Genomic DNA, 27,690 nt, shown 5'->3' with positions numbered 1-27,690 from the left:
GTCTGCATATCTGGACATTGTCTTCGTGTAATCTTCCAAGGTTAGTCAGACTGAAATCTTGCGACTTAATATTTGTGAATGACTTACATTTAACTATTACCAGAATTACTAAATCCTGCCACTTGGACTGACACGTGGCTGGACACACACTTTCTATGGGAAATCAAAAAAATATGTCGTTTTGAACTGCAGTTACACTATTCTGGCTCCAATCCTGCAGTTACCTCTGTTGTCCACTAGAGACCAATAGAAGTCTTTAAAAACCGGAGGCTGCCATCTACAAGGACTCATGTTGATTATAGGTTTAACTCTTCTCTTTCTCTACATACTGCAGCTTTCTGTCCTCTGTGGCTGTAAATTACATCGTTTGAAAAAAAAAACACCACACAATTTTTTCTTGGCTTTTTAGCTAAAATCACCTGTATTGTCTGTTGTTTCCATTTGTGGATGGTTAATAGTGCAGAAGATTGTTTTTCTGTTTTCAGGATTACATGAAAACATTTTGGAACAGATCATTTTTGTATATAATAAATCTTAGGATAGTATTGGTTTTGATGATTTATAAAACAGCTGTGTGCCGTAGCCCTGGTAGTGTGGATCCTTAGTGTGTAAAGAGTAGATACCTCATGTAATATGTGTGAATGAAAATCCATGGACTTTATAAGAGTCCTCCATTTATGGCTATGATCCTAACAAACAAGATTAATACCTTTCTTTCTCCTACCAATCTTCCTGTTTCCTAAAGGAACACGCATGCACAATATATATGCACCAGGGTGGCCGAGTGGTTAAGGCGTTGGCCTTAAGCTCCAATGAGCGCATGCTCTCGTGGGTTCAAACCCCACTCCTGGTATAATTTGGAGCCTCATGACTGGTAAACTGAAATGTATCTATGGGAGCAACAATGATCAATAGGAGTTTTTAGGAATTTGCTGTGAGCAATATCCCCCCACCCAGTCACCCCCAAAAAAGCTGGGATGAAAGACAAATGAGAGGCCAAGGTCGCCCCCTCTCAGTCTTACTGTACATGTTATATGTAGAACCGTTGGCTTGTGCAATTAGGGAAAGCCCAGACATAACAGGAATACAGTTACCGGGAGGAGAAACATTAAAAATGTAACAGTATGTAATTATCATATTATGAAAACAATTATAACGCCAAGAAAGTTATAAAAATGAATTGAAGACGCTCCGTCTCAACGACCGCTGATTGGACTGCAGGCGACCACGTGATTTTGAATCTCATTAACCGGCATGCGCTGACCGGCGTTTCAGAAACTAAAGTGTCGTCATATATGTGGCGCCGTTTAAAAACTGAAACATGCCGACCATAGTTATATTGTGATGTTTCGGAGGTAAAACGTCAGTAAAACATCGACCTGTCCTCTACCATTTGTTAGAAGGCGACTGTGTTCTTCATTGTAACCATGAGTTAGAGTTGCAGTAAGCAGAATGAGTCGTTTCTGTCGTGCGATATGTGGGTATCGCTTCTCGGCCTTTTGGCTAAGATCAAGTGTAGTATCTGTTCTTATCAGTTTAATATCTGATACGTCCCCTACCCGGGGACCATATATTAAATTGATTTTTGGAGCAGGGAGATGGAATAGGGGCTTGCTCCGTCCACTCCACGCATCGACCTGGTATTGCAGTATTTCTAGGAACGGTGCACCCCCTGAAGCTGTGAAAAACAAATGGCATTTGACTCAACAGTTTGTGCAAAGAAATTTCTTATACGCTAGATATATGCGTGCGTCTGCATATCTGGACATTGTCTTCGTGTAATCTTCCAAGGTTAGTCAGACTGAAATCTTGCGACTTAATATTTGTGAATGACTTACATTTAACTATTACCAGAATTACTAAATCCTGCCACTTGGACTGACACGTGGCTGGACACACACTTTCTATGGGAAATCAAAAAAATATCTCGTTTTGAACTGCAGTTACACTATTCTGGCTCCAATCCTGCAGTTACCTCTGTTGTCCACTAGAGACCAATAGAAGTCTTTAAAAACCGGAGGCTTCCATCTACAAGGACTCATGTTGATTATAGGTTTAACTCTTCTCTTTCTCTACATACTGCAGCTTTCTGTCCTCTGTGGCTGTAAATTACATCGTTTGAAAAAAAAAACACCACACAATTTTTTCTTGGCTTTTTAGCTAAAATCACCTGTATTGTCTGTTGTTTCCATTTGTGGATGGTTAATAGTGCAGAAGATTGTTTTTCTGTTTTCAGGATTACATGAAAACATTTTGGAACAGATCATTTTTGTATATAATAAATCTTAGGATAGTATTGGTTTTGATGATTTATAAAACAGCTGTGTGCCGTAGCCCTGCAGAGGAAAAAAAAAAAAGAAAAAAAGAAAAAAAAAAATCTGTTCTTATCAGTTTAATATCTGATACGTCCCCTACCCGGGGACCATATATTAAATTGATTTTTGGAGCAGGGAGATGGAATAGGGGCTTGCTCCGTCCACTCCACGCATCGACCTGGTATTGCAGTATTTCTAGGAACGGTGCACCCCCTGAAGCTGTGAAAAACAAATGGCATTTGACTCAACAGTTTGTGCAAAGAAATTTCTTATACGCTAGATATATGCGTGCGTCTGCATATCTGGACATTGTCTTCGTGTAATCTTCCAAGGTTAGTCAGACTGAAATCTTGCGACTTAATATTTGTGAATGACTTACATTTAACTATTACCAGAATTACTAAATCCTGCCACTTGGACTGACACGTGGCTGGACACACACTTTCTATGGGAAATCAAAAAAATATGTCGTTTTGAACTGCAGTTACACTATTCTGGCTCCAATCCTGCAGTTACCTCTGTTGTCCACTAGAGACCAATAGAAGTCTTTAAAAACCGGAGGCTGCCATCTACAAGGACTCATGTTGATTATAGGTTTAACTCTTCTCTTTCTCTACATACTGCAGCTTTCTGTCCTCTGTGGCTGTAAATTACATCGTTTGAAAAAAAAAACACCACACAATTTTTTCTTGGCTTTTTAGCTAAAATCACCTGTATTGTCTGTTGTTTCCATTTGTGGATGGTTAATAGTGCAGAAGATTGTTTTTCTGTTTTCAGGATTACATGAAAACATTTTGGAACAGATCATTTTTGTATATAATAAATCTTAGGATAGTATTGGTTTTGATGATTTATAAAACAGCTGTGTGCCGTAGCCCTGCAGAGGAAAAAAAAAAAAGAAAAAAAGAAAAAAAAAAAAATCTGTTCTTATCAGTTTAATATCTGATACGTCCCCTACCCGGGGACCATATATTAAATTGATTTTTGGAGCAGGGAGATGGAATAGGGGCTTGCTCCGTCCACTCCACGCATCGACCTGGTATTGCAGTATTTCTAGGAACGGTGCACCCCCTGAAGCTGTGAAAAACAAATGGCATTTGACTCAACAGTTTGTGCAAAGAAATTTCTTATACGCTAGATATATGCGTGCGTCTGCATATCTGGACATTGTCTTCGTGTAATCTTCCAAGGTTAGTCAGACTGAAATCTTGCGACTTAATATTTGTGAATGACTTACATTTAACTATTACCAGAATTACTAAATCCTGCCACTTGGACTGACACGTGGCTGGACACACACTTTCTATGGGAAATCAAAAAAATATGTCGTTTTGAACTGCAGTTACACTATTCTGGCTCCAATCCTGCAGTTACCTCTGTTGTCCACTAGAGACCAATAGAAGTCTTTAAAAACCGGAGGCTTCCATCTACAAGGACTCATGTTGATTATAGGTTTAACTCTTCTCTTTCTCTACATACTGCAGCTTTCTGTCCTCTGTGGCTGTAAATTACATCGTTTGAAAAAAAAAACACCACACAATTTTTTCTTGGCTTTTTAGCTAAAATCACCTGTATTGTCTGTTGTTTCCATTTGTGGATGGTTAATAGTGCAGAAGATTGTTTTTCTGTTTTCAGGATTACATGAAAACATTTTGGAACAGATCATTTTTGTATATAATAAATCTTAGGATAGTATTGGTTTTGATGATTTATAAAACAGCTGTGTGCCGTAGCCCTGCAGAGGAAAAAAAAAAAGAAGAAAAAAAGAAAAAAAAAAAAATCTGTTCTTATCAGTTTAATATCTGATACGTCCCCTACCCGGGGACCATATATTAAATTGATTTTTGGAGCAGGGAGATGGAATAGGGGCTTGCTCCGTCCACTCCACGCATCGACCTGGTATTGCAGTATTTCTAGGAACGGTGCACCCCCTGAAGCTGTGAAAAACAAATGGCATTTGACTCAACAGTTTGTGCAAAGAAATTTCTTATACGCTAGATATATGCGTGCGTCTGCATATCTGGACATTGTCTTCGTGTAATCTTCCAAGGTTAGTCAGACTGAAATCTTGCGACTTAATATTTGTGAATGACTTACATTTAACTATTACCAGAATTACTAAATCCTGCCACTTGGACTGACACGTGGCTGGACACACACTTTCTATGGGAAATCAAAAAAATATCTCGTTTTGAACTGCAGTTACACTATTCTGGCTCCAATCCTGCAGTTACCTCTGTTGTCCACTAGAGACCAATAGAAGTCTTTAAAAACCGGAGGCTTCCATCTACAAGGACTCATGTTGATTATAGGTTTAACTCTTCTCTTTCTCTACATACTGCAGCTTTCTGTCCTCTGTGGCTGTAAATTACATCGTTTGAAAAAAAAAACACCACACAATTTTTTCTTGGCTTTTTAGCTAAAATCACCTGTATTGTCTGTTGTTTCCATTTGTGGATGGTTAATAGTGCAGAAGATTGTTTTTCTGTTTTCAGGATTACATGAAAACATTTTGGAACAGATCATTTTTGTATATAATAAATCTTAGGATAGTATTGGTTTTGATGATTTATAAAACAGCTGTGTGCCGTAGCCCTGCAGAGGAAAAAAAAAAAAGAAAAAAAGAAAAAAAAAATCTGTTCTTATCAGTTTAATATCTGATACGTCCCCTACCCGGGGACCATATATTAAATTGATTTTTGGAGCAGGGAGATGGAATAGGGGCTTGCTCCGTCCACTCCACGCATCGACCTGGTATTGCAGTATTTCTAGGAACGGTGCACCCCCTGAAGCTGTGAAAAACAAATGGCATTTGACTCAACAGTTTGTGCAAAGAAATTTCTTATACGCTAGATATATGCGTGCGTCTGCATATCTGGACATTGTCTTCGTGTAATCTTCCAAGGTTAGTCAGACTGAAATCTTGCGACTTAATATTTGTGAATGACTTACATTTAACTATTACCAGAATTACTAAATCCTGCCACTTGGACTGACACGTGGCTGGACACACACTTTCTATGGGAAATCAAAAAAATATGTCGTTTTGAACTGCAGTTACACTATTCTGGCTCCAATCCTGCAGTTACCTCTGTTGTCCACTAGAGACCAATAGAAGTCTTTAAAAACCGGAGGCTGCCATCTACAAGGACTCATGTTGATTATAGGTTTAACTCTTCTCTTTCTCTACATACTGCAGCTTTCTGTCCTCTGTGGCTGTAAATTACATCGTTTGAAAAAAAAAACACCACACAATTTTTTCTTGGCTTTTTAGCTAAAATCACCTGTATTGTCTGTTGTTTCCATTTGTGGATGGTTAATAGTGCAGAAGATTGTTTTTCTGTTTTCAGGATTACATGAAAACATTTTGGAACAGATCATTTTTGTATATAATAAATCTTAGGATAGTATTGGTTTTGATGATTTATAAAACAGCTGTGTGCCGTAGCCCTGGTAGTGTGGATCCTTAGTGTGTAAAGAGTAGATACCTCATGTAATATGTGTGAATGAAAATCCATGGACTTTATAAGAGTCCTCCATTTATGGCTATGATCCTAACAAACAAGATTAATACCTTTCTTTCTCCTACCAATCTTCCTGTTTCCTAAAGGAACACGCATGCACAATATATATGCACCAGGGTGGCCGAGTGGTTAAGGCGTTGGCCTTAAGCTCCAATGAGCGCATGCTCTCGTGGGTTCAAACCCCACTCCTGGTATAATTTGGAGCCTCATGACTGGTAAACTGAAATGTATCTATGGGAGCAACAATGATCAATAGGAGTTTTTAGGAATTTGCTGTGAGCAATATCCCCCCACCCAGTCACCCCCAAAAAAGCTGGGATGAAAGACAAATGAGAGGTCTGTGCCAAGGTCGCCCCCTCTCAGTCTTACTGTACATGTTATATGTAGAACCGTTGGCTTGTGCAATTAGGGAAAGCCCAGACATAACAGGAATACAGTTACCGGGAGGAGAAACATTAAAAATGTAACAGTATGTAATTATCATATTATGAAAACAATTATAACGCCAAGAAAGTTATAAAAATGAATTGAAGACGCTCCGTCTCAACGACCGCTGATTGGACTGCAGGCGACCACGTGATTTTGAATCTCATTAACCGGCATGCGCTGACCGGCGTTTCAGAAACTAAAGTGTCGTCATATATGTGGCGCCGTTTAAAAACTGAAACATGCCGACCATAGTTATATTGTGATGTTTCGGAGGTAAAACGTCAGTAAAACATCGACCTGTCCTCTACCATTTGTTAGAAGGCGACTGTGTTCTTCATTGTAACCATGAGTTAGAGTTGCAGTAAGCAGAATGAGTCGTTTCTGTCGTGCGATATGTGGGTATCGCTTCTCGGCCTTTTGGCTAAGATCAAGTGTAGTATCTGTTCTTATCAGTTTAGAAAAGAAAAAGTAGGGACAGAAAAAAGAGATGTTCTTTTGGGGTCATTAAAGAGGAGATTAGTAGAGGAAGATAGGGAGTTTCTGGAAAGGGAAATAACGATGGAAGAGGCATATAAGGTGGTAAAGGGAATGAAGGTAAATAGGGTACCAGGAATAGATGGATTAACGAAAGAATTTTATGAGGTATTTTGGGGAGTGATAGGGTTACATTTGTTGGAGGTCTTTAAAGAAATATTAGAGGGGGAAGAGATGGCGGAGAGTATGAGGACGGGTGTGATTTCGTTATTATTTAAGAAAGGGAATCCTCATTTACTTGATAATTATAGACCGCTCACTATGTTATGTGTAGATTATAAGATTTTAAGTAAGATAATTGCAAATAGATTGGTAGGGGTAATGTCGGATATAGTGGGAAGTGATCAAACGTGTGGGGTGAAGGGGAGACAAATTTCATGGAATATACAATTACATAGAGACATACTTGCATATGTAAAGGATAGAAAAATGGCGGCAATCTGTGTAAGTTTAGATCAACAAAAGGCATTTGATAGGCTAGATTACGAAATTTTGTGGGAGGTAATGACTAAGATGGGCTTGGGAAAACAATTTATAAGGTGGGTGAGGATCCTTTATAAAGAGATATATTCAAAAATCAAATTGAACGGGTTCCTCACGGAAAAAGTTCATCAAGCGAGGGGGTTGAGACAAGGGTGCCCGTTATCGGTGGTACTCTATGTATTATATGTTGAACCATTGGCTTGTGCGATTCGGGAGAATAAAAGAGTGAGGGGGATAATGATGCCGGGGGGGGAATGTTTGAAAATATCTCAATATGCGGATGATACTATACTATATTTAGCGGACGACGACAGTTTAAGAGAAGTTGTGGAAATATTAAAAATATATGAAGAAGTTACAGGATCAAAAATAAATAAGGAAAAGACAAAATATAAGTACTTGGGGACGTGGGAAGGTAGAAGGGAAAATATTTGTGATTATACTTTGTGTGAAGGTCCTATGGACATTCTAGGAATTTCTTTTGGGAATAAGGAGGGCGATGCTATTTGGAACTGGAAGGGGAAGATGGCAGAGGTGGAAAGGAAATTACGACTATGGAAAATGAGGAAGCTTACAATTACTGGGAAGGTGTTAGTGATAAAGAGTGAGGTGGTGCCGAAATTATTGTATCTAGGCTATGTGTTCCCGATGCCACAAGTATTTAGAGCACAAATAATGAGGGGAATATTTAACTTTATATGGGGAGGTTACGAGTACGTAAAGAGAGTACAAATGTATCAGGAGGTTGCCGATGGGGGAAAAGGGGTACCGAACATTCCGTTAAAGTTAGATACGATTTTTTATGCAAATGTGTGTACGCTGTTAAAGAAGCCATATATTCATAAATGTCAGATATTGTTATGGTTCTGGTTAGCTATTCCATACCGGTTTTTAATTGGGTGGGAAAATCAGGGGCCGAAGGCAGAGACAAGACCAGAATACTTTCAGAGGATGGTTAAGTGGGGAAAGAGACATATAGAGTGCAGGGAGGTGGATACAATACAAAATCATAAACTTCTGTATAAAAAACTGGTGAGGAATGCTAACTACAACCAGGGGATAGTGAGTTCGGAAGTCTGGGAATACGCACAGGATAAGAGTTATAAGAATGTTTTGAAAGATTTTAATTGGATGCACCTACATAGGAAATTACCTGTAAGGACTACGATGTATGCACATAATTTGGGGAAGTTAAAAGAATGTCCGAGGGATAATTGCACAGAGGAAGAAACGATTGAACACGTCCTATGGGGGTGCAAATATGCAAAAAAGGTATGGGCTGGAATGAAGAGGAGGTATAAGGGACTAGAGGCTTTGACATATGAGGAAATAACTTATCTTAGGCCTAAGGATAAAAAGAAGGAGGAAAATAAAATACGTTGTATGTTGTTATCAATTACAAAACTTAAGATATGGAGGGCAAGACAGGGGTATATAAGGGGGGGGTATGAATGGAAAGAGATGGGAACAATAAAGGATATAGAGAGGGAATTTGAGGGGATATATCGGCATGAATTACAAAGATGGGGAATAGACACGATTAAGGACAGGTGGAAGGATTATTATGAATGATGTAAAAGATGTTTTTGTGAAATATGAAAAGTATTCAATGGAATGTTGAGTAAATGGAAATGTAAAAAAAAAAAAAAAAAAAAAAAATCTGTTCTTATCAGTTTAATATCTGATACGTCCCCTACCCGGGGACCATATATTAAATTGATTTTTGGAGCAGGGAGATGGAATAGGGGCTTGCTCCGTCCACTCCACGCATCGACCTGGTATTGCAGTATTTCTAGGAACGGTGCACCCCCTGAAGCTGTGAAAAACAAATGGCATTTGACTCAACAGTTTGTGCAAAGAAATTTCTTATACGCTAGATATATGCGTGCGTCTGCATATCTGGACATTGTCTTCGTGTAATCTTCCAAGGTTAGTCAGACTGAAATCTTGCGACTTAATATTTGTGAATGACTTACATTTAACTATTACCAGAATTACTAAATCCTGCCACTTGGACTGACACGTGGCTGGACACACACTTTCTATGGGAAATCAAAAAAATATCTCGTTTTGAACTGCAGTTACACTATTCTGGCTCCAATCCTGCAGTTACCTCTGTTGTCCACTAGAGACCAATAGAAGTCTTTAAAAACCGGAGGCTTCCATCTACAAGGACTCATGTTGATTATAGGTTTAACTCTTCTCTTTCTCTACATACTGCAGCTTTCTGTCCTCTGTGGCTGTAAATTACATCGTTTGAAAAAAAAAACACCACACAATTTTTTCTTGGCTTTTTAGCTAAAATCACCTGTATTGTCTGTTGTTTCCATTTGTGGATGGTTAATAGTGCAGAAGATTGTTTTTCTGTTTTCAGGATTACATGAAAACATTTTGGAACAGATCATTTTTGTATATAATAAATCTTAGGATAGTATTGGTTTTGATGATTTATAAAACAGCTGTGTGCCGTAGCCCTGGTAGTGTGGATCCTTAGTGTGTAAAGAGTAGATACCTCATGTAATATGTGTGAATGAAAATCCATGGACTTTATAAGAGTCCTCCATTTATGGCTATGATCCTAACAAACAAGATTAATACCTTTCTTTCTCCTACCAATCTTCCTGTTTCCTAAAGGAACACGCATGCACAATATATATGCACCAGGGTGGCCGAGTGGTTAAGGCGTTGGACTTAAGCTCCAATGAGCGCATGCTCTCGTGGGTTCAAACCCCACTCCTGGTATAATTTGGAGCCTCATGACTGGTAAACTGAAATGTATCTATGGGAGCAACAATGATCAATAGGAGTTTTTAGGAATTTGCTGTGAGCAATATCCCCCCACCCAGTCACCCCCAAAAAAGCTGGGATGAAAGACAAATGAGAGGTCTGTGCCAAGGTCGCCCCCTCTCAGTCTTACTGTACATGTTATATGTAGAACCGTTGGCTTGTGCAATTAGGGAAAGCCCAGACATAACAGGAATACAGTTACCGGGAGGAGAAACATTAAAAATGTAACAGTATGTAATTATCATATTATGAAAACAATTATAACGCCAAGAAAGTTATAAAAATGAATTGAAGACGCTCCGTCTCAACGACCGCTGATTGGACTGCAGGCGACCACGTGATTTTGAATCTCATTAACCGGCATGCGCTGACCGGCGTTTCAGAAACTAAAGTGTCGTCATATATGTGGCGCCGTTTAAAAACTGAAACATGCCGACCATAGTTATATTGTGATGTTTCGGAGGTAAAACGTCAGTAAAACATCGACCTGTCCTCTACCATTTGTTAGAAGGCGACTGTGTTCTTCATTGTAACCATGAGTTAGAGTTGCAGTAAGCAGAATGAGTCGTTTCTGTCGTGCGATATGTGGGTATCGCTTCTCGGCCTTTTGGCTAAGATCAAGTGTAGTATCTGTTCTTATCAGTTTAATATCTGATACGTCCCCTACCCGGGGACCATATATTAAATTGATTTTTGGAGCAGGGAGATGGAATAGGGGCTTGCTCCGTCCACTCCACGCATCGACCTGGTATTGCAGTATTTCTAGGAACGGTGCACCCCCTGAAGCTGTGAAAAACAAATGGCATTTGACTCAACAGTTTGTGCAAAGAAATTTCTTATACGCTAGATATATGCGTGCGTCTGCATATCTGGACATTGTCTTCGTGTAATCTTCCAAGGTTAGTCAGACTGAAATCTTGCGACTTAATATTTGTGAATGACTTACATTTAACTATTACCAGAATTACTAAATCCTGCCACTTGGACTGACACGTGGCTGGACACACATTTTCTATGGGAAATCAAAAAAATATCTCGTTTTGAACTGCAGTTACACTATTCTGGCTCCAATCCTGCAGTTACCTCTGTTGTCCACTAGAGACCAATAGAAGTCTTTAAAAACCGGAGGCTTCCATCTACAAGGACTCATGTTGATTATAGGTTTAACTCTTCTCTTTCTCTACATACTGCAGCTTTCTGTCCTCTGTGGCTGTAAATTACATCGTTTGAAAAAAAAAACACCACACAATTTTTTCTTGGCTTTTTAGCTAAAATCACCTGTATTGTCTGTTGTTTCCATTTGTGGATGGTTAATAGTGCAGAAGATTGTTTTTCTGTTTTCAGGATTACATGAAAACATTTTGGAACAGATCATTTTTGTATATAATAAATCTTAGGATAGTATTGGTTTTGATGATTTATAAAACAGCTGTGTGCCGTAGCCCTGCAGAGGAAAAAAAAAAAAGAAAAAAAGAAAAAAAAAAAAATCTGTTCTTATCAGTTTAATATCTGATACGTCCCCTACCCGGGGACCATATATTAAATTGATTTTTGGAGCAGGGAGATGGAATAGGGGCTTGCTCCGTCCACTCCACGCATCGACCTGGTATTGCAGTATTTCTAGGAACGGTGCACCCCCTGAAGCTGTGAAAAACAAATGGCATTTGACTCAACAGTTTGTGCAAAGAAATTTCTTATACGCTAGATATATGCGTGCGTCTGCATATCTGGACATTGTCTTCGTGTAATCTTCCAAGGTTAGTCAGACTGAAATCTTGCGACTTAATATTTGTGAATGACTTACATTTAACTATTACCAGAATTACTAAATCCTGCCACTTGGACTGACACGTGGCTGGACACACACTTTCTATGGGAAATCAAAAAAATATGTCGTTTTGAACTGCAGTTACACTATTCTGGCTCCAATCCTGCAGTTACCTCTGTTGTCCACTAGAGACCAATAGAAGTCTTTAAAAACCGGAGGCTGCCATCTACAAGGACTCATGTTGATTATAGGTTTAACTCTTCTCTTTCTCTACATACTGCAGCTTTCTGTCCTCTGTGGCTGTAAATTACATCGTTTGAAAAAAAAAACACCACACAATTTTTTCTTGGCTTTTTAGCTAAAATCACCTGTATTGTCTGTTGTTTCCATTTGTGGATGGTTAATAGTGCAGAAGATTGTTTTTCTGTTTTCAGGATTACATGAAAACATTTTGGAACAGATCATTTTTGTATATAATAAATCTTAGGATAGTATTGGTTTTGATGATTTATAAAACAGCTGTGTGCCGTAGCCCTGGTAGTGTGGATCCTTAGTGTGTAAAGAGTAGATACCTCATGTAATATGTGTGAATGAAAATCCATGGACTTTATAAGAGTCCTCCATTTATGGCTATGATCCTAACAAACAAGATTAATACCTTTCTTTCTCCTACCAATCTTCCTGTTTCCTAAAGGAACACGCATGCACAATATATATGCACCAGGGTGGCCGAGTGGTTAAGGCGTTGGACTTAAGCTCCAATGAGCGCATGCTCTCGTGGGTTCAAACCCCACTCCTGGTATAATTTGGAGCCTCATGACTGGTAAACTGAAATGTATCTATGGGAGCAACAATGATCAATAGGAGTTTTTAGGAATTTGCTGTGAGCAATATCCCCCCACCCAGTCACCCCCAAAAAAGCTGGGATGAAAGACAAATGAGAGGTCTGTGCCAAGGTCGCCCCCTCTCAGTCTTACTGTACATGTTATATGTAGAACCGTTGGCTTGTGCAATTAGGGAAAGCCCAGACATAACAGGAATACAGTTACCGGGAGGAGAAACATTAAAAATGTAACAGTATGTAATTATCATATTATGAAAACAATTATAACGCCAAGAAAGTTATAAAAATGAATTGAAGACGCTCCGTCTCAACGACCGCTGATTGGACTGCAGGCGACCACGTGATTTTGAATCTCATTAACCGGCATGCGCTGACCGGCGTTTCAGAAACTAAAGTGTCGTCATATATGTGGCGCCGTTTAAAAACTGAAACATGCCGACCATAGTTATATTGTGATGTTTCGGAGGTAAAACGTCAGTAAAACATCGACCTGTCCTCTACCATTTGTTAGAAGGCGACTGTGTTCTTCATTGTAACCATGAGTTAGAGTTGCAGTAAGCAGAATGAGTCGTTTCTGTCGTGCGATATGTGGGTATCGCTTCTCGGCCTTTTGGCTAAGATCAAGTGTAGTATCTGTTCTTATCAGTTTAATATCTGATACGTCCCCTACCCGGGGACCATATATTAAATTGATTTTTGGAGCAGGGAGATGGAATAGGGGCTTGCTCCGTCCACTCCACGCATCGACCTGGTATTGCAGTATTTCTAGGAACGGTGCACCCCCTGAAGCTGTGAAAAACAAATGGCATTTGACTCAACAGTTTGTGCAAAGAAATTTCTTATACGCTAGATATATGCGTGCGTCTGCATATCTGGACATTGTCTTCGTGTAATCTTCCAAGGTTAGTCAGACTGAAATCTTGCGACTTAATATTTGTGAATGACTTACATTTAACTATTACCAGAATTACTAAATCCTGCCACTTGGACTGACACGTGGCTGGACACACATTTTCTATGGGAAATCAAAAAAATATCTCGTTTTGAACTGCAGTTACACTATTCTGGCTCCAATCCTGCAGTTACCTCTGTTGTCCACTAGAGACCAATAGAAGTCTTTAAAAACCGGAGGCTTCCATCTACAAGGACTCATGTTGATTATAGGTTTAACTCTTCTCTTTCTCTACATACTGCAGCTTTCTGTCCTCTGTGGCTGTAAATTACATCGTTTGAAAAAAAAAACACCACACAATTTTTTCTTGGCTTTTTAGCTAAAATCACCTGTATTGTCTGTTGTTTCCATTTGTGGATGGTTAATAGTGCAGAAGATTGTTTTTCTGTTTTCAGGATTACATGAAAACATTTTGGAACAGATCATTTTTGTATATAATAAATCTTAGGATAGTATTGGTTTTGATGATTTATAAAACAGCTGTGTGCCGTAGCCCTGCAGAGGAAAAAAAAAAAAGAAAAAAAGAAAAAAAAAAATCTGTTCTTATCAGTTTAATATCTGATACGTCCCCTACCCGGGGACCATATATTAAATTGATTTTTGGAGCAGGGAGATGGAATAGGGGCTTGCTCCGTCCACTCCACGCATCGACCTGGTATTGCAGTATTTCTAGGAACGGTGCACCCCCTGAAGCTGTGAAAAACAAATGGCATTTGACTCAACAGTTTGTGCAAAGAAATTTCTTATACGCTAGATATATGCGTGCGTCTGCATATCTGGACATTGTCTTCGTGTAATCTTCCAAGGTTAGTCAGACTGAAATCTTGCGACTTAATATTTGTGAATGACTTACATTTAACTATTACCAGAATTACTAAATCCTGCCACTTGGACTGACACGTGGCTGGACACACACTTTCTATGGGAAATCAAAAAAATATGTCGTTTTGAACTGCAGTTACACTATTCTGGCTCCAATCCTGCAGTTACCTCTGTTGTCCACTAGAGACCAATAGAAGTCTTTAAAAACCGGAGGCTGCCATCTACAAGGACTCATGTTGATTATAGGTTTAACTCTTCTCTTTCTCTACATACTGCAGCTTTCTGTCCTCTGTGGCTGTAAATTACATCGTTTGAAAAAAAAAACACCACACAATTTTTTCTTGGCTTTTTAGCTAAAATCACCTGTATTGTCTGTTGTTTCCATTTGTGGATGGTTAATAGTGCAGAAGATTGTTTTTCTGTTTTCAGGATTACATGAAAACATTTTGGAACAGATCATTTTTGTATATAATAAATCTTAGGATAGTATTGGTTTTGATGATTTATAAAACAGCTGTGTGCCGTAGCCCTGGTAGTGTGGATCCTTAGTGTGTAAAGAGTAGATACCTCATGTAATATGTGTGAATGAAAATCCATGGACTTTATAAGAGTCCTCCATTTATGGCTATGATCCTAACAAACAAGATTAATACCTTTCTTTCTCCTACCAATCTTCCTGTTTCCTAAAGGAACACGCATGCACAATATATATGCACCAGGGTGGCCGAGTGGTTAAGGCGTTGGCCTTAAGCTCCAATGAGCGCATGCTCTCGTGGGTTCAAACCCCACTCCTGGTATAATTTGGAGCCTCATGACTGGTAAACTGAAATGTATCTATGGGAGCAACAATGATCAATAGGAGTTTTTAGGAATTTGCTGTGAGCAATATCCCCCCACCCAGTCACCCCCAAAAAAGCTGGGATGAAAGACAAATGAGAGGCCAAGGTCGCCCCCTCTCAGTCTTACTGTACATGTTATATGTAGAACCGTTGGCTTGTGCAATTAGGGAAAGCCCAGACATAACAGGAATACAGTTACCGGGAGGAGAAACATTAAAAATGTAACAGTATGTAATTATCATATTATGAAAACAATTATAACGCCAAGAAAGTTATAAAAATGAATTGAAGACGCTCCGTCTCAACGACCGCTGATTGGACTGCAGGCGACCACGTGATTTTGAATCTCATTAACCGGCATGCGCTGACCGGCGTTTCAGAAACTAAAGTGTCGTCATATATGTGGCGCCGTTTAAAAACTGAAACATGCCGACCATAGTTATATTGTGATGTTTCGGAGGTAAAACGTCAGTAAAACATCGACCTGTCCTCTACCATTTGTTAGAAGGCGACTGTGTTCTTCATTGTAACCATGAGTTAGAGTTGCAGTAAGCAGAATGAGTCGTTTCTGTCGTGCGATATGTGGGTATCGCTTCTCGGCCTTTTGGCTAAGATCAAGTGTAGTATCTGTTCTTATCAGTTTAATATCTGATACGTCCCCTACCCGGGGACCATATATTAAATTGATTTTTGGAGCAGGGAGATGGAATAGGGGCTTGCTCCGTCCACTCCACGCATCGACCTGGTATTGCAGTATTTCTAGGAACGGTGCACCCCCTGAAGCTGTGAAAAACAAATGGCATTTGACTCAACAGTTTGTGCAAAGAAATTTCTTATACGCTAGATATATGCGTGCGTCTGCATATCTGGACATTGTCTTCGTGTAATCTTCCAAGGTTAGTCAGACTGAAATCTTGCGACTTAATATTTGTGAATGACTTACATTTAACTATTACCAGAATTACTAAATCCTGCCACTTGGACTGACACGTGGCTGGACACACACTTTCTATGGGAAATCAAAAAAATATCTCGTTTTGAACTGCAGTTACACTATTCTGGCTCCAATCCTGCAGTTACCTCTGTTGTCCACTAGAGACCAATAGAAGTCTTTAAAAACCGGAGGCTTCCATCTACAAGGACTCATGTTGATTATAGGTTTAACTCTTCTCTTTCTCTACATACTGCAGCTTTCTGTCCTCTGTGGCTGTAAATTACATCGTTTGAAAAAAAAAACACCACACAATTTTTTCTTGGCTTTTTAGCTAAAATCACCTGTATTGTCTGTTGTTTCCATTTGTGGATGGTTAATAGTGCAGAAGATTGTTTTTCTGTTTTCAGGATTACATGAAAACATTTTGGAACAGATCATTTTTGTATATAATAAATCTTAGGATAGTATTGGTTTTGATGATTTATAAAACAGCTGTGTGCCGTAGCCCTGCAGAGGAAAAAAAAAAAAGAAAAAAAGAAAAAAAAAATCTGTTCTTATCAGTTTAATATCTGATACGTCCCCTACCCGGGGACCATATATTAAATTGATTTTTGGAGCAGGGAGATGGAATAGGGGCTTGCTCCGTCCACTCCACGCATCGACCTGGTATTGCAGTATTTCTAGGAACGGTGCACCCCCTGAAGCTGTGAAAAACAAATGGCATTTGACTCAACAGTTTGTGCAAAGAAATTTCTTATACGCTAGATATATGCGTGCGTCTGCATATCTGGACATTGTCTTCGTGTAATCTTCCAAGGTTAGTCAGACTGAAATCTTGCGACTTAATATTTGTGAATGACTTACATTTAACTATTACCAGAATTACTAAATCCTGCCACTTGGACTGACACGTGGCTGGACACACACTTTCTATGGGAAATCAAAAAAATATGTCGTTTTGAACTGCAGTTACACTATTCTGGCTCCAATCCTGCAGTTACCTCTGTTGTCCACTAGAGACCAATAGAAGTCTTTAAAAACCGGAGGCTGCCATCTACAAGGACTCATGTTGATTATAGGTTTAACTCTTCTCTTTCTCTACATACTGCAGCTTTCTGTCCTCTGTGGCTGTAAATTACATCGTTTGAAAAAAAAAACACCACACAATTTTTTCTTGGCTTTTTAGCTAAAATCACCTGTATTGTCTGTTGTTTCCATTTGTGGATGGTTAATAGTGCAGAAGATTGTTTTTCTGTTTTCAGGATTACATGAAAACATTTTGGAACAGATCATTTTTGTATATAATAAATCTTAGGATAGTATTGGTTTTGATGATTTATAAAACAGCTGTGTGCCGTAGCCCTGCAGAGGAAAAAAAAAAAAGAAAAAAAGAAAAAAAAAAAAATCTGTTCTTATCAGTTTAATATCTGATACGTCCCCTACCCGGGGACCATATATTAAATTGATTTTTGGAGCAGGGAGATGGAATAGGGGCTTGCTCCGTCCACTCCACGCATCGACCTGGTATTGCAGTATTTCTAGGAACGGTGCACCCCCTGAAGCTGTGAAAAACAAATGGCATTTGACTCAACAGTTTGTGCAAAGAAATTTCTTATACGCTAGATATATGCGTGCGTCTGCATATCTGGACATTGTCTTCGTGTAATCTTCCAAGGTTAGTCAGACTGAAATCTTGCGACTTAATATTTGTGAATGACTTACATTTAACTATTACCAGAATTACTAAATCCTGCCACTTGGACTGACACGTGGCTGGACACACACTTTCTATGGGAAATCAAAAAAATATGTCGTTTTGAACTGCAGTTACACTATTCTGGCTCCAATCCTGCAGTTACCTCTGTTGTCCACTAGAGACCAATAGAAGTCTTTAAAAACCGGAGGCTTCCATCTACAAGGACTCATGTTGATTATAGGTTTAACTCTTCTCTTTCTCTACATACTGCAGCTTTCTGTCCTCTGTGGCTGTAAATTACATCGTTTGAAAAAAAAAACACCACACAATTTTTTCTTGGCTTTTTAGCTAAAATCACCTGTATTGTCTGTTGTTTCCATTTGTGGATGGTTAATAGTGCAGAAGATTGTTTTTCTGTTTTCAGGATTACATGAAAACATTTTGGAACAGATCATTTTTGTATATAATAAATCTTAGGATAGTATTGGTTTTGATGATTTATAAAACAGCTGTGTGCCGTAGCCCTGCAGAGGAAAAAAAAAAAAAGAAAAAAAGAAAAAAAAAAAAATCTGTTCTTATCAGTTTAATATCTGATACGTCCCCTACCCGGGGACCATATATTAAATTGATTTTTGGAGCAGGGAGATGGAATAGGGGCTTGCTCCGTCCACTCCACGCATCGACCTGGTATTGCAGTATTTCTAGGAACGGTGCACCCCCTGAAGCTGTGAAAAACAAATGGCATTTGACTCAACAGTTTGTGCAAAGAAATTTCTTATACGCTAGATATATGCGTGCGTCTGCATATCTGGACATTGTCTTCGTGTAATCTTCCAAGGTTAGTCAGACTGAAATCTTGCGACTTAATATTTGTGAATGACTTACATTTAACTATTACCAGAATTACTAAATCCTGCCACTTGGACTGACACGTGGCTGGACACACACTTTCTATGGGAAATCAAAAAAATATCTCGTTTTGAACTGCAGTTACACTATTCTGGCTCCAATCCTGCAGTTACCTCTGTTGTCCACTAGAGACCAATAGAAGTCTTTAAAAACCGGAGGCTGCCATCTACAAGGACTCATGTTGATTATAGGTTTAACTCTTCTCTTTCTCTACATACTGCAGCTTTCTGTCCTCTGTGGCTGTAAATTACATCGTTTGAAAAAAAAAACACCACACAATTTTTTCTTGGCTTTTTAGCTAAAATCACCTGTATTGTCTGTTGTTTCCATTTGTGGATGGTTAATAGTGCAGAAGATTGTTTTTCTGTTTTCAGGATTACATGAAAACATTTTGGAACAGATCATTTTTGTATATAATAAATCTTAGGATAGTATTGGTTTTGATGATTTATAAAACAGCTGTGTGCCGTAGCCCTGCAGAGGAAAAAAAAAAAAGAAAAAAAGAAAAAAAAAAAAATCTGTTCTTATCAGTTTAATATCTGATACGTCCCCTACCCGGGGACCATATATTAAATTGATTTTTGGAGCAGGGAGATGGAATAGGGGCTTGCTCCGTCCACTCCACGCATCGACCTGGTATTGCAGTATTTCTAGGAACGGTGCACCCCCTGAAGCTGTGAAAAACAAATGGCATTTGACTCAACAGTTTGTGCAAAGAAATTTCTTATACGCTAGATATATGCGTGCGTCTGCATATCTGGACATTGTCTTCGTGTAATCTTCCAAGGTTAGTCAGACTGAAATCTTGCGACTTAATATTTGTGAATGACTTACATTTAACTATTACCAGAATTACTAAATCCTGCCACTTGGACTGACACGTGGCTGGACACACACTTTCTATGGGAAATCAAAAAAATATCTCGTTTTGAACTGCAGTTACACTATTCTGGCTCCAATCCTGCAGTTACCTCTGTTGTCCACTAGAGACCAATAGAAGTCTTTAAAAACCGGAGGCTTCCATCTACAAGGACTCATGTTGATTATAGGTTTAACTCTTCTCTTTCTCTACATACTGCAGCTTTCTGTCCTCTGTGGCTGTAAATTACATCGTTTGAAAAAAAAAACACCACACAATTTTTTCTTGGCTTTTTAGCTAAAATCACCTGTATTGTCTGTTGTTTCCATTTGTGGATGGTTAATAGTGCAGAAGATTGTTTTTCTGTTTTCAGGATTACATGAAAACATTTTGGAACAGATCATTTTTGTATATAATAAATCTTAGGATAGTATTGGTTTTGATGATTTATAAAACAGCTGTGTGCCGTAGCCCTGCAGAGGAAAAAAAAAAAAGAAAAAAAGAAAAAAAAAAAATCTGTTCTTATCAGTTTAATATCTGATACGTCCCCTACCCGGGGACCATATATTAAATTGATTTTTGGAGCAGGGAGATGGAATAGGGGCTTGCTCCGTCCACTCCACGCATCGACCTGGTATTGCAGTATTTCTAGGAACGGTGCACCCCCTGAAGCTGTGAAAAACAAATGGCATTTGACTCAACAGTTTGTGCAAAGAAATTTCTTATACGCTAGATATATGCGTGCGTCTGCATATCTGGACATTGTCTTCGTGTAATCTTCCAAGGTTAGTCAGACTGAAATCTTGCGACTTAATATTTGTGAATGACTTACATTTAACTATTACCAGAATTACTAAATCCTGCCACTTGGACTGACACGTGGCTGGACACACACTTTCTATGGGAAATCAAAAAAATATGTCGTTTTGAACTGCAGTTACACTATTCTGGCTCCAATCCTGCAGTTACCTCTGTTGTCCACTAGAGACCAATAGAAGTCTTTAAAAACCGGAGGCTTCCATCTACAAGGACTCATGTTGATTATAGGTTTAACTCTTCTCTTTCTCTACATACTGCAGCTTTCTGTCCTCTGTGGCTGTAAATTACATCGTTTGAAAAAAAAAACACCACACAATTTTTTCTTGGCTTTTTAGCTAAAATCACCTGTATTGTCTGTTGTTTCCATTTGTGGATGGTTAATAGTGCAGAAGATTGTTTTTCTGTTTTCAGGATTACATGAAAACATTTTGGAACAGATCATTTTTGTATATAATAAATCTTAGGATAGTATTGGTTTTGATGATTTATAAAACAGCTGTGTGCCGTAGCCCTGCAGAGGAAAAAAAAAAAAGAAAAAAAGAAAAAAAAAATCTGTTCTTATCAGTTTAATATCTGATACGTCCCCTACCCGGGGACCATATATTAAATTGATTTTTGGAGCAGGGAGATGGAATAGGGGCTTGCTCCGTCCACTCCACGCATCGACCTGGTATTGCAGTATTTCTAGGAACGGTGCACCCCCTGAAGCTGTGAAAAACAAATGGCATTTGACTCAACAGTTTGTGCAAAGAAATTTCTTATACGCTAGATATATGCGTGCGTCTGCATATCTGGACATTGTCTTCGTGTAATCTTCCAAGGTTAGTCAGACTGAAATCTTGCGACTTAATATTTGTGAATGACTTACATTTAACTATTACCAGAATTACTAAATCCTGCCACTTGGACTGACACGTGGCTGGACACACACTTTCTATGGGAAATCAAAAAAATATGTCGTTTTGAACTGCAGTTACACTATTCTGGCTCCAATCCTGCAGTTACCTCTGTTGTCCACTAGAGACCAATAGAAGTCTTTAAAAACCGGAGGCTGCCATCTACAAGGACTCATGTTGATTATAGGTTTAACTCTTCTCTTTCTCTACATACTGCAGCTTTCTGTCCTCTGTGGCTGTAAATTACATCGTTTGAAAAAAAAAACACCACACAATTTTTTCTTGGCTTTTTAGCTAAAATCACCTGTATTGTCTGTTGTTTCCATTTGTGGATGGTTAATAGTGCAGAAGATTGTTTTTCTGTTTTCAGGATTACATGAAAACATTTTGGAACAGATCATTTTTGTATATAATAAATCTTAGGATAGTATTGGTTTTGATGATTTATAAAACAGCTGTGTGCCGTAGCCCTGGTAGTGTGGATCCTTAGTGTGTAAAGAGTAGATACCTCATGTAATATGTGTGAATGAAAATCCATGGACTTTATAAGAGTCCTCCATTTATGGCTATGATCCTAACAAACAAGATTAATACCTTTCTTTCTCCTACCAATCTTCCTGTTTCCTAAAGGAACACGCATGCACAATATATATGCACCAGGGTGGCCGAGTGGTTAAGGCGTTGGCCTTAAGCTCCAATGAGCGCATGCTCTCGTGGGTTCAAACCCCACTCCTGGTATAATTTGGAGCCTCATGACTGGTAAACTGAAATGTATCTATGGGAGCAACAATGATCAATAGGAGTTTTTAGGAATTTGCTGTGAGCAATATCCCCCCACCCAGTCACCCCCAAAAAAGCTGGGATGAAAGACAAATGAGAGGTCTGTGCCAAGGTCGCCCCCTCTCAGTCTTACTGTACATGTTATATGTAGAACCGTTGGCTTGTGCAATTAGGGAAAGCCCAGACATAACAGGAATACAGTTACCGGGAGGAGAAACATTAAAAATGTAACAGTATGTAATTATCATATTATGAAAACAATTATAACGCCAAGAAAGTTATAAAAATGAATTGAAGACGCTCCGTCTCAACGACCGCTGATTGGACTGCAGGCGACCACGTGATTTTGAATCTCATTAACCGGCATGCGCTGACCGGCGTTTCAGAAACTAAAGTGTCGTCATATATGTGGCGCCGTTTAAAAACTGAAACATGCCGACCATAGTTATATTGTGATGTTTCGGAGGTAAAACGTCAGTAAAACATCGACCTGTCCTCTACCATTTGTTAGAAGGCGACTGTGTTCTTCATTGTAACCATGAGTTAGAGTTGCAGTAAGCAGAATGAGTCGTTTCTGTCGTGCGATATGTGGGTATCGCTTCTCGGCCTTTTGGCTAAGATCAAGTGTAGTATCTGTTCTTATCAGTTTAATATCTGATACGTCCCCTACCCGGGGACCATATATTAAATTGATTTTTGGAGCAGGGAGATGGAATAGGGGCTTGCTCCGTCCACTCCACGCATCGACCTGGTATTGCAGTATTTCTAGGAACGGTGCACCCCCTGAAGCTGTGAAAAACAAATGGCATTTGACTCAACAGTTTGTGCAAAGAAATTTCTTATACGCTAGATATATGCGTGCGTCTGCATATCTGGACATTGTCTTCGTGTAATCTTCCAAGGTTAGTCAGACTGAAATCTTGCGACTTAATATTTGTGAATGACTTACATTTAACTATTACCAGAATTACTAAATCCTGCCACTTGGACTGACACGTGGCTGGACACACACTTTCTATGGGAAATCAAAAAAATATCTCGTTTTGAACTGCAGTTACACTATTCTGGCTCCAATCCTGCAGTTACCTCTGTTGTCCACTAGAGACCAATAGAAGTCTTTAAAAACCGGAGGCTTCCATCTACAAGGACTCATGTTGATTATAGGTTTAACTCTTCTCTTTCTCTACATACTGCAGCTTTCTGTCCTCTGTGGCTGTAAATTACATCGTTTGAAAAAAAAAACACCACACAATTTTTTCTTGGCTTTTTAGCTAAAATCACCTGTATTGTCTGTTGTTTCCATTTGTGGATGGTTAATAGTGCAGAAGATTGTTTTTCTGTTTTCAGGATTACATGAAAACATTTTGGAACAGATCATTTTTGTATATAATAAATCTTAGGATAGTATTGGTTTTGATGATTTATAAAACAGCTGTGTGCCGTAGCCCTGGTAGTGTGGATCCTTAGTGTGTAAAGAGTAGATACCTCATGTAATATGTGTGAATGAAAATCCATGGACTTTATAAGAGTCCTCCATTTATGGCTATGATCCTAACAAACAAGATTAATACCTTTCTTTCTCCTACCAATCTTCCTGTTTCCTAAAGGAACACGCATGCACAATATATATGCACCAGGGTGGCCGAGTGGTTAAGGCGTTGGACTTAAGCTCCAATGAGCGCATGCTCTCGTGTGTTCAAACCCCACTCCTGGTATAATTTGGAGCCTCATGACTGGTAAACTGAAATGTATCTATGGGAGCAACAATGATCAATAGGAGTTTTTAGGAATTTGCTGTGAGCAATATCCCCCCACCCAGTCACCCCCAAAAAAGCTGGGATGAAAGACAAATGAGAGGTCTGTGCCAAGGTCGCCCCCTCTCAGTCTTACTGTACATGTTATATGTAGAACCGTTGGCTTGTGCAATTAGGGAAAGCCCAGACATAACAGGAATACAGTTACCGGGAGGAGAAACATTAAAAATGTAACAGTATGTAATTATCATATTATGAAAACAATTATAACGCCAAGAAAGTTATAAAAATGAATTGAAGACGCTCCGTCTCAACGACCGCTGATTGGACTGCAGGCGACCACGTGATTTTGAATCTCATTAACCGGCATGCGCTGACCGGCGTTTCAGAAACTAAAGTGTCGTCATATATGTGGCGCCGTTTAAAAACTGAAACATGCCGACCATAGTTATATTGTGATGTTTCGGAGGTAAAACGTCAGTAAAACATCGACCTGTCCTCTACCATTTGTTAGAAGGCGACTGTGTTCTTCATTGTAACCATGAGTTAGAGTTGCAGTAAGCAGAATGAGTCGTTTCTGTCGTGCGATATGTGGGTATCGCTTCTCGGCCTTTTGGCTAAGATCAAGTGTAGTATCTGTTCTTATCAGTTTAATATCTGATACGTCCCCTACCCGGGGACCATATATTAAATTGATTTTTGGAGCAGGGAGATGGAATAGGGGCTTGCTCCGTCCACTCCACGCATCGACCTGGTATTGCAGTATTTCTAGGAACGGTGCACCCCCTGAAGCTGTGAAAAACAAATGGCATTTGACTCAACAGTTTGTGCAAAGAAATTTCTTATACGCTAGATATATGCGTGCGTCTGCATATCTGGACATTGTCTTCGTGTAATCTTCCAAGGTTAGTCAGACTGAAATCTTGCGACTTAATATTTGTGAATGACTTACATTTAACTATTACCAGAATTACTAAATCCTGCCACTTGGACTGACACGTGGCTGGACACACATTTTCTATGGGAAATCAAAAAAATATCTCGTTTTGAACTGCAGTTACACTATTCTGGCTCCAATCCTGCAGTTACCTCTGTTGTCCACTAGAGACCAATAGAAGTCTTTAAAAACCGGAGGCTTCCATCTACAAGGACTCATGTTGATTATAGGTTTAACTCTTCTCTTTCTCTACATACTGCAGCTTTCTGTCCTCTGTGGCTGTAAATTACATCGTTTGAAAAAAAAAACACCACACAATTTTTTCTTGGCTTTTTAGCTAAAATCACCTGTATTGTCTGTTGTTTCCATTTGTGGATGGTTAATAGTGCAGAAGATTGTTTTTCTGTTTTCAGGATTACATGAAAACATTTTGGAACAGATCATTTTTGTATATAATAAATCTTAGGATAGTATTGGTTTTGATGATTTATAAAACAGCTGTGTGCCGTAGCCCTGCAGAGGAAAAAAAAAAAAGAAAAAAAGAAAAAAAAAAAAATCTGTTCTTATCAGTTTAATATCTGATACGTCCCCTACCCGGGGACCATATATTAAATTGATTTTTGGAGCAGGGAGATGGAATAGGGGCTTGCTCCGTCCACTCCACGCATCGACCTGGTATTGCAGTATTTCTAGGAACGGTGCACCCCCTGAAGCTGTGAAAAACAAATGGCATTTGACTCAACAGTTTGTGCAAAGAAATTTCTTATACGCTAGATATATGCGTGCGTCTGCATATCTGGACATTGTCTTCGTGTAATCTTCCAAGGTTAGTCAGACTGAAATCTTGCGACTTAATATTTGTGAATGACTTACATTTAACTATTACCAGAATTACTAAATCCTGCCACTTGGACTGACACGTGGCTGGACACACACTTTCTATGGGAAATCAAAAAAATATGTCGTTTTGAACTGCAGTTACACTATTCTGGCTCCAATCCTGCAGTTACCTCTGTTGTCCACTAGAGACCAATAGAAGTCTTTAAAAACCGGAGGCTGCCATCTACAAGGACTCATGTTGATTATAGGTTTAACTCTTCTCTTTCTCTACATACTGCAGCTTTCTGTCCTCTGTGGCTGTAAATTACATCGTTTGAAAAAAAAAACACCACACAATTTTTTCTTGGCTTTTTAGCTAAAATCACCTGTATTGTCTGTTGTTTCCATTTGTGGATGGTTAATAGTGCAGAAGATTGTTTTTCTGTTTTCAGGATTACATGAAAACATTTTGGAACAGATCATTTTTGTATATAATAAATCTTAGGATAGTATTGGTTTTGATGATTTATAAAACAGCTGTGTGCCGTAGCCCTGGTAGTGTGGATCCTTAGTGTGTAAAGAGTAGATACCTCATGTAATATGTGTGAATGAAAATCCATGGACTTTATAAGAGTCCTCCATTTATGGCTATGATCCTAACAAACAAGATTAATACCTTTCTTTCTCCTACCAATCTTCCTGTTTCCTAAAGGAACACGCATGCACAATATATATGCACCAGGGTGGCCGAGTGGTTAAGGCGTTGGACTTAAGCTCCAATGAGCGCATGCTCTCGTGGGTTCAAACCCCACTCCTGGTATAATTTGGAGCCTCATGACTGGTAAACTGAAATGTATCTATGGGAGCAACAATGATCAATAGGAGTTTTTAGGAATTTGCTGTGAGCAATATCCCCCCACCCAGTCACCCCCAAAAAAGCTGGGATGAAAGACAAATGAGAGGTCTGTGCCAAGGTCGCCCCCTCTCAGTCTTACTGTACATGTTATATGTAGAACCGTTGGCTTGTGCAATTAGGGAAAGCCCAGACATAACAGGAATACAGTTACCGGGAGGAGAAACATTAAAAATTTAACAGTATGTAATTATCATATTATGAAAACAATTATAACGCCAAGAAAGTTATAAAAATGAATTGAAGACGCTCCGTCTCAACGACCGCTGATTGGACTGCAGGCGACCACGTGATTTTGAATCTCATTAACCGGCATGCGCTGACCGGCGTTTCAGAAACTAAAGTGTCGTCATATATGTGGCGCCGTTTAAAAACTGAAACATGCCGACCATAGTTATATTGTGATGTTTCGGAGGTAAAACGTCAGTAAAACATCGACCTGTCCTCTACCATTTGTTAGAAGGCGACTGTGTTCTTCATTGTAACCATGAGTTAGAGTTGCAGTAAGCAGAATGAGTCGTTTCTGTCGTGCGATATGTGGGTATCGCTTCTCGGCCTTTTGGCTAAGATCAAGTGTAGTATCTGTTCTTATCAGTTACAAGGCGAGAAGCAATGTAGGATGGCGGCGACGTCGGCCAATTTTTCGGAGAGGAATACATGGTCGTATGGAACGAGGAATACCTTGAGATTCGAACTAATGGATAAAGAAAAGGATTTCCATGACAGAATTAATTTCGGACGAAGGATTCTTTATGATGCATTGAAGGTACAACCAGAGGAAATCTACTGCCTCCAGCAAAGTACGGCAAGTAAGCACTATGACGTGACTTTTTGCACGGGAGAGTACGCGGAGGAGGTGAGAAAGAGATGTGGTACAGAAGAAAATGAAGAACTAAAAAAATATATGGTAACCCCGTTATACAGGAACGATTATAGGATTTTAACGGTGCACATGTATAATCCCTGGGTTACAGAAGAGACCATTAAGTACTTCCTGGGGCGGTACGTTACAGTGCTCCCAGGGGTACGAAAAATAAAGGACGGGCTAGGCCTATGGACTGGAAAAAGACAGTTTCG

At 39.2% G+C, this 27,690-nt stretch overlaps 14 non-coding genes and 16 pseudogenes across 14 annotated transcripts; all 30 read left to right on the top strand.

The window, feature by feature from the left end:
- Nucleotides 1-770: 770 nt before the first annotated feature.
- Nucleotides 771-853, top strand: trnal-uaa (transfer RNA leucine (anticodon UAA)). The gene has a single exon. It is a non-coding gene; the product is annotated as a tRNA-Leu (tRNA).
- A 630-nt stretch (nucleotides 854-1,483) lies between these two features.
- On the top strand, nucleotides 1,484-1,674 carry LOC146691942 (U2 spliceosomal RNA). Its single transcript, XR_014915420.1, has one exon. It is a non-coding gene; the product is annotated as a U2 spliceosomal RNA (small nuclear RNA).
- Nucleotides 1,675-2,317: 643 nt separating this feature from the next.
- On the top strand, nucleotides 2,318-2,530 carry LOC146691941 (U2 spliceosomal RNA; annotated as a pseudogene).
- A 643-nt stretch (nucleotides 2,531-3,173) lies between these two features.
- Nucleotides 3,174-3,388, top strand: LOC146691940 (U2 spliceosomal RNA; annotated as a pseudogene).
- A 690-nt stretch (nucleotides 3,389-4,078) lies between these two features.
- On the top strand, nucleotides 4,079-4,248 carry LOC146691939 (U2 spliceosomal RNA; annotated as a pseudogene).
- A 643-nt stretch (nucleotides 4,249-4,891) lies between these two features.
- Nucleotides 4,892-5,103, top strand: LOC146691938 (U2 spliceosomal RNA; annotated as a pseudogene).
- Nucleotides 5,104-5,950: 847 nt separating this feature from the next.
- trnal-uaa (transfer RNA leucine (anticodon UAA)) lies at nucleotides 5,951-6,033 on the top strand. The gene has a single exon. It is a non-coding gene; the product is annotated as a tRNA-Leu (tRNA).
- Nucleotides 6,034-6,669: 636 nt separating this feature from the next.
- Nucleotides 6,670-6,790, top strand: LOC146691936 (U2 spliceosomal RNA; annotated as a pseudogene).
- A 2,104-nt stretch (nucleotides 6,791-8,894) lies between these two features.
- On the top strand, nucleotides 8,895-9,097 carry LOC146691935 (U2 spliceosomal RNA; annotated as a pseudogene).
- An 847-nt stretch (nucleotides 9,098-9,944) lies between these two features.
- Nucleotides 9,945-10,027, top strand: trnal-uaa (transfer RNA leucine (anticodon UAA)). Its single transcript has one exon. It is a non-coding gene; the product is annotated as a tRNA-Leu (tRNA).
- A 636-nt stretch (nucleotides 10,028-10,663) lies between these two features.
- Nucleotides 10,664-10,854, top strand: LOC146691933 (U2 spliceosomal RNA). Its single transcript, XR_014915419.1, has one exon. It is a non-coding gene; the product is annotated as a U2 spliceosomal RNA (small nuclear RNA).
- A 643-nt stretch (nucleotides 10,855-11,497) lies between these two features.
- LOC146691932 (U2 spliceosomal RNA) lies at nucleotides 11,498-11,712 on the top strand (annotated as a pseudogene).
- Nucleotides 11,713-12,559: 847 nt separating this feature from the next.
- trnal-uaa (transfer RNA leucine (anticodon UAA)) lies at nucleotides 12,560-12,642 on the top strand. The gene has a single exon. It is a non-coding gene; the product is annotated as a tRNA-Leu (tRNA).
- A 636-nt stretch (nucleotides 12,643-13,278) lies between these two features.
- LOC146691930 (U2 spliceosomal RNA) lies at nucleotides 13,279-13,469 on the top strand. The gene has a single exon (XR_014915409.1). It is a non-coding gene; the product is annotated as a U2 spliceosomal RNA (small nuclear RNA).
- Nucleotides 13,470-14,112: 643 nt separating this feature from the next.
- On the top strand, nucleotides 14,113-14,325 carry LOC146691929 (U2 spliceosomal RNA; annotated as a pseudogene).
- Nucleotides 14,326-15,172: 847 nt separating this feature from the next.
- trnal-uaa (transfer RNA leucine (anticodon UAA)) lies at nucleotides 15,173-15,255 on the top strand. Its single transcript has one exon. It is a non-coding gene; the product is annotated as a tRNA-Leu (tRNA).
- Nucleotides 15,256-15,885: 630 nt separating this feature from the next.
- Nucleotides 15,886-16,076, top strand: LOC146691927 (U2 spliceosomal RNA). Its single transcript, XR_014915399.1, has one exon. It is a non-coding gene; the product is annotated as a U2 spliceosomal RNA (small nuclear RNA).
- A 643-nt stretch (nucleotides 16,077-16,719) lies between these two features.
- On the top strand, nucleotides 16,720-16,931 carry LOC146691926 (U2 spliceosomal RNA; annotated as a pseudogene).
- Nucleotides 16,932-17,574: 643 nt separating this feature from the next.
- On the top strand, nucleotides 17,575-17,789 carry LOC146691925 (U2 spliceosomal RNA; annotated as a pseudogene).
- A 689-nt stretch (nucleotides 17,790-18,478) lies between these two features.
- Nucleotides 18,479-18,648, top strand: LOC146691924 (U2 spliceosomal RNA; annotated as a pseudogene).
- Nucleotides 18,649-19,291: 643 nt separating this feature from the next.
- Nucleotides 19,292-19,506, top strand: LOC146691923 (U2 spliceosomal RNA; annotated as a pseudogene).
- A 643-nt stretch (nucleotides 19,507-20,149) lies between these two features.
- LOC146691922 (U2 spliceosomal RNA) lies at nucleotides 20,150-20,363 on the top strand (annotated as a pseudogene).
- Nucleotides 20,364-21,006: 643 nt separating this feature from the next.
- LOC146691921 (U2 spliceosomal RNA) lies at nucleotides 21,007-21,218 on the top strand (annotated as a pseudogene).
- An 847-nt stretch (nucleotides 21,219-22,065) lies between these two features.
- Nucleotides 22,066-22,148, top strand: trnal-uaa (transfer RNA leucine (anticodon UAA)). The gene has a single exon. It is a non-coding gene; the product is annotated as a tRNA-Leu (tRNA).
- Nucleotides 22,149-22,784: 636 nt separating this feature from the next.
- On the top strand, nucleotides 22,785-22,975 carry LOC146691919 (U2 spliceosomal RNA). Its single transcript, XR_014915397.1, has one exon. It is a non-coding gene; the product is annotated as a U2 spliceosomal RNA (small nuclear RNA).
- An 847-nt stretch (nucleotides 22,976-23,822) lies between these two features.
- On the top strand, nucleotides 23,823-23,905 carry trnal-uaa (transfer RNA leucine (anticodon UAA)). The gene has a single exon. It is a non-coding gene; the product is annotated as a tRNA-Leu (tRNA).
- Nucleotides 23,906-24,541: 636 nt separating this feature from the next.
- LOC146691917 (U2 spliceosomal RNA) lies at nucleotides 24,542-24,732 on the top strand. Its single transcript, XR_014915393.1, has one exon. It is a non-coding gene; the product is annotated as a U2 spliceosomal RNA (small nuclear RNA).
- A 643-nt stretch (nucleotides 24,733-25,375) lies between these two features.
- LOC146691916 (U2 spliceosomal RNA) lies at nucleotides 25,376-25,590 on the top strand (annotated as a pseudogene).
- An 847-nt stretch (nucleotides 25,591-26,437) lies between these two features.
- On the top strand, nucleotides 26,438-26,520 carry trnal-uaa (transfer RNA leucine (anticodon UAA)). The gene has a single exon. It is a non-coding gene; the product is annotated as a tRNA-Leu (tRNA).
- Nucleotides 26,521-27,156: 636 nt separating this feature from the next.
- LOC146691914 (U2 spliceosomal RNA) lies at nucleotides 27,157-27,272 on the top strand (annotated as a pseudogene).
- Nucleotides 27,273-27,690: the final 418 nt, after the last annotated feature.

The sequence above is a fragment of the Copadichromis virginalis genome, linkage group LG15 (assembly GCF_057382275.1).
Source record: "Copadichromis virginalis isolate Kocher_CV1m ecotype Utaka linkage group LG15, C_Virginalis_male_GT1.1, whole genome shotgun sequence".
Taxonomy (NCBI): Eukaryota; Metazoa; Chordata; class Actinopteri; order Cichliformes; family Cichlidae; genus Copadichromis; species Copadichromis virginalis.
Note: the sequence above shows the minus strand (reverse complement) of the source record. Positions and strands in the feature narration are given on the sequence as shown.